Source organism: the organism of the source record quoted next, unplaced genomic scaffold (genome assembly GCF_019419815.1).
Source record: "Pyrus x bretschneideri cultivar Hongxiangsu unplaced genomic scaffold, Pyrus_bretschneideri_v1 Contig25, whole genome shotgun sequence".
Classification (NCBI taxonomy): domain Eukaryota; kingdom Viridiplantae; phylum Streptophyta; class Magnoliopsida; order Rosales; family Rosaceae; genus Pyrus; species Pyrus x bretschneideri.
In genome coordinates, this window is record NW_025999557.1 from 437192 (window position 1) to 442475 (window position 5284).

The following is a 5284-nucleotide window of genomic DNA, read 5'->3' on the forward strand; positions in this document are numbered from 1 at the left end:
AACGAGGAAATACATGACTTGTTGATTGCAAAAGGAAAAATGAAGGGAGACGGAGTGGGGAAAAGGAGCAAGAAAACTGGACCATTAAATACGTGGCACATTCAGAACCTTTAGATTATTTTGAAGGGTTTGGATTTAAAAGTTACGCATATTTTCGCAGGGTGAAAAACATTTGCAAAGAGGACTCCTTATCTTTTCAATACTGCCCCTTGTTTCGTCAATTGCCAGCAGAACGGCGTCGGACTGATCTTTTAACCTATCTCTCTGGCATCCCCGACGTCCCTCCATCATTCTTCTCTTGATATGAAATAAACAAGGTGGAATGAGTTTGGATCATCTCCCATTTATTAAGAAGAACCAAGGACGTACGACGTGGATTTGCATTTTTCTTTTCATCTTTCTAATATCTTCGGGTCATAGTGGGAACGATTGATGAAGATACGACAGGAGGAGCCTAGAGATGACAAAATCTTTAGCATTTCATTTGATTTATATCTAATGTCTTCAAATTTTCCTTTGAGCTTCAACTTGTGAATTACAAATTCACAATTAGTCTGGTCCTGCTACAAATAAAGAGCTTTTTTCAGAGAAAAATATATAGTATTGATACTATTCAAGCTCAGATCAGGTGTGAAATGTACACTACTCTTGATCCACGAGTTATGTGTGTTCCGCCTCATAAGATGGCCTAACAGGTGATCATTTGAATGCAGTGAGGGTGATGTGTCTCTTGACTTGCAGAACCACGAGCCCAAGGAAGCTATACGTCTTCTAAGATCTCAGTTAACCTATCTTTCTAGCATCCCAGGTAGGTCATCATGACCCTCCATCATTTTTTCTTGAAATGAAATTAACAGTATGGAATGACTTTGGATCTCCCATTTATTAAGAAGAATCAAGGACAACATGAGTTTGCATTTTTTTCAGCTTTCAAGTATCTCTGGGTCATAGTGGGATCGAATGATGAAGATACAACAGGAGGGGCCCGGAGACGACTGGTATGACTTTATCATCAAGCTCATGTTGCAAAATTTTCAGCATTTCATTTGATTTATACGTAGTGTGTTCAAATTTTCATTTGAGCTTCAACTTCAAACTTACAAATGCACAATTTAGTCTGGTTCTGCTGTTAATGAAAGTTAGTATCAGAAAATCTTATCACGTGGTGAAATCGCTGTTGTAATTTTCAAGTAGGTTTTCCATTTCATCCTTGTACATACACAAATACAATTGATTGAAATTGGTCACAATAATATAACTGTTTTTTCTTTAGTTGGTATGGAAAAGAGCACATATATCATAAAACAGATCGCTTAAGACGTTGTGCTTCTTTTTTCTTCATGCACTATGACTCCATATGCTTTATGAAAACTTAAATTTCACATATCTTTTGTAAATTTTGTTTTGCAGATTGTGAAGCAACTGGAGAAGGAATCGATCAAATGGACCGAGGAGGAGAACGGGAGGACAATATCGATCCGAGTGGATGAAATTGACCCGAAAAGCTTGAGCTTCTCAAAAAAATGAGTGAAAGAAACAAGAGCCCAATTTGAGCAGAGCAGAAGTGGAACTTAAAGAAGAGGCCATGCCATGGTAAATGCTGGTTTTGTTAGGGATGCTGTCCATTTGGGGTTTGAGATGAACCTTTCTTTTGTGGGAAATTTATGTTACAAGATTTTAGAGAGATGAAATTCAAGCAACACATCCGCTATTTACGTATAGAAAAAGAAGGGTGTTTTAATTTGAACCTAAAAAATTCTTGAGTAATTTTTTTCAACAATCTAAACTGTCTAAAATTTAGTACATCTTTCATAGATTATCATTGCGAAAAAAAAAAAATAGAAAAATCCAAAACCGTTCATGTTGAGAATAAATTTCACATTTATGGGAGGAGGGATCTTACATAGACTTACAAGAAGTTAGGCTACTCTTTGTATTGTCAATTGGTTATGATGAAACCCCAACTTTTTTTATGGTATCAAAGCAGGTTATTTCATGTGTGAAGTCTAATGGTCACACATGCTCCATGTCACCCAATTTGGGTTGCCTATGCGTAGACTTGAAATTCTTTACTTGTGAGAGGATGTGTTGAGAATTAGTTCCACACTAATGGAATGAAGGATGGTACTAAATACAGAACTATAGATGTGAATCATGTGATTCGTAAACAACATTACATTTTCAAATTAAACAAGTATGATAAATCGTTTGTTTCTTTTAACCCAGGAAGGAGGGAAAGAACAATCGAACTAGCATATCAAGCATAAAGTGTCATATCCTAGTTCGATTATCTTTCCCAATTTTTAATGTAAAAATGTTCCCAATTTTTTTTTATGTAAAATGTTCTTCTTTTTTTAAAGTAAAATTTATTCACCTGCTTTATCTATAATGTACTCATATTTAAAAATAAAAATAAAACATGTTGTTTAAACTCAACTTTGAGGGGTGCTTCAGTTTGGAAAGCTTTGTGGAAGGCTAATATCCCAGGCAAAATTCTTTTGTGCGTTTGGAGGGCGTGCAGAGACATTTTGCCCACTTGTGCTAATTTGGTAACCAAGGGTGTTAGTTATGGTGGATAATCTATGTTTATTTTGTAGTTCCTCTTTGGAGTCGGCGCTAGATGTTTTCACTGTTTGTCCATTTGCTCGTGCGGTGTATGATGCCTCTCATCTAAATTTCAGATTCAGTCTTCCGCCGTCTGCTTCTTTCTGTGACTGGTTATCACTTTGTGTGGATCAGGTTTCTACAAATCAGTTTGCTTTGCTACTTATGTGTATTCATGGTATTTGGCGTGCTAGAAACGCCTTACTTTGGAAGAATAAAGTAATGAACCCGTCCTTAGTCTCCCATCTTTCTAATTTGCAGATGTCTGAGGTTATTAAGGCTAGGCCTGGTCCTGTTTCCCGTCCCCTGGAGGCAATGTCACGCTGGAGTCCCCCTCCGGCTGGATGGATAAAAATAAATGTTGATGGTTCTTTCCTTTCTGGGGTCAATGTGGGCGGTGTTGGAGGTGTATTTCGTGACAAAGCTGGTAGCTATGCTGGAGGTTTGTTCGCCAAATACCCTCTGCATCGTGCTCCACCATGGTTGAGTTTCTGGCAGTCCGTGAGGGAATTCGCTGGGCTGTGGAAAGGAAGCTGGAGCGTATCATTGTAGAATGTGACTCGTTGCAGGTGGTTCAAGCTGTTGGTAACAATTTCCAGGGGTCTGCTCCTATGGACCTTCTGGCGGAGAATAGTTTGCGAGCCTTTGTGGATTCACAAGTTTGCTTTGTGCGCCGCTCTACGAATGCTGCGGCACATGGTATGGTCAAGTTGGCTAATTCTTTACTTATTGAGTTTTGTTGGTTTGAGAAGCCTCCGGATCCAATTGTGGAGGCCCTCATGGTTGTTGATTAAATTCCTTTGATTCAATAAAAGCTATCGTTTCTCTTCAAAAACAAAAAATAATAATAATAAATAAATATATATATATATATATATATATAAAATTTCAACATTAAATTTAATACTGAAATTAATATTTTGTCCTTCAATCAAAGTATCAAATTAACAAGGTTTCAATCTAAAATTTTGGTGCCCCACCTCATAAGATTGCTTCACAGGTGATGGTTTGAGTGCAGAGAAGACGATGTGTCTCTTGACTTGCATAACCACGAGCCCAAGCAAGCTATACGTCTTCTACGATCTCAGTTAACCTAATCTCTTTGGCATCCCCGACGTCCCTCCATCATTCTTCTCATGGTATGAAATAAACAAGGTGGCATTACTTTGGATCATCTCCCATTTATTAATAAGAAGAACCAGGGACGTACGACGTCGATTTGCATTTTTCTTTTCATCTTTCTAGTATCTTCGGATCATAGTGGGAACGATTGATGAAGATACGACAGGAGGAGCCCAGAGACGACAAAATCTTCAGCATTTCATTTTGATTTATATCTAATGTCTTCAAATTTTCCTTTGAGCTTCAACTTGTGAATTACAAATTGACAATTAGTCTGGTCATGCCACAAATAAAGAGTTATTTTCAGAGAAAAATACATAGTATTGATATTAAAAGCCAATTTTCTAACCATGATCGTATTTTTGAAGTAGGTTTACATACATATACAACTAATCGAAATGTGTTAGATCTAAGCACAATTTAAGTTTATATCTGTTCACACCACAAAACAGATTGCTTAACACTTATGTTTGCTTCTTTTTTTCATGCATTATATATGACTCCACCATATGCTTTACGAGAACTTAAATTATACCTGTTTTTATAAAAAAAATTCCACAGATTATGAAGCAACTGGGAGAAGGAATCAATCAAATGGACCGAGGAGGAGGATGGGCGGACAATATTGATCCAAGTGGATGGAATTGACCCGAATAATTTGAGCTTCTCCAAAAAAAATGATTGAAAGAAACAAGACTGGATGAACTTAAATTAGAGAAGAGGACATGATATAATATAAATTGTTAACTACACTGAAGAAGTAGCAGAGATGAACAATGACAAAACCAGGAGATGAAGTTTTACAAAAAGAAAGAGAAATGTGGGAGAAGAATTAGAGAGAGAGAATTTACAATGAGAAATAAGATATGTATATTAACTTAAAAAGAATGATGATTACATACTTTGTTTTTATAATAGAAATTCTAACAACTTTAACCAAATACTAACAAACTTGCTAACTACATTGTCGACTTGTACAACCATTTAACTAATTATCTAACTAATGATGCAGAACCCTTAATCGAGTATCCCATGCATGATCGAAAGTTTACGAGTCAATGGATGAACTTGACGAATGTGAGACACATAAGTTGAAGGAGAAAAGTGATGCGGTTACACAAATAGAGGTAAAGCGATACTTAAACTTGAGAAACGTGTTCGAGGGCATTTTGTAAATAAGTCTTTCTTATAATAACATGAGAACTTGAGTATGCATATAAAGCTTATGATACAGCAATAATTATGGTGCGTATTATAACATAAGTAATTTGATTACACATCATATGATGTGCGATGCCAAAGAAGTGTTTATTTTTGTCAATGATGCCAAAGAATCCTCACTCATATTTTATATGTAAATACATCCAGCAGCTAGCTCAGGCGTTGCATACCGTCCTCCTTGATTGATGCATCTACTAACCTGCACTTAGGCTTGGCAAACGGGTCGTGTCTGTCGTGTTCGTGTCGTTTTCGTGTAACACCTGTTATCTTAACGGGTTGTGTCGTGTCATACCTGTATCTTAACGGGTCCTTAACAGGTCGGGTCACTTTACCCGAC

The 5284-nt window shown here is 36.8% G+C and overlaps 1 long non-coding RNA gene across 3 annotated transcripts; it reads left to right on the top strand.

Annotated features, from left to right (window-relative positions):
- Positions 1 to 212: 212 nt before the first annotated feature.
- On the top strand, positions 213 to 3981 carry LOC125478633. 3 transcript variants are annotated; one of them, XR_007259427.1, is made up of 6 exons: positions 213 to 628; positions 714 to 808; positions 928 to 998; positions 1411 to 2739; positions 2866 to 3303; positions 3605 to 3981. It is a non-coding gene; the product is annotated as an uncharacterized LOC125478633 (long non-coding RNA). The 3 variants fall into 3 exon arrangements; XR_007259428.1 differs by lacking the exon at positions 3605 to 3981 and having other exon boundaries at positions 1411 to 1593; positions 2598 to 2739; positions 2866 to 3431; XR_007259426.1 differs by lacking the exon at positions 3605 to 3981 and having other exon boundaries at positions 2866 to 3431.
- The last annotated feature ends 1303 nt before the right edge of the window (positions 3982 to 5284 follow it).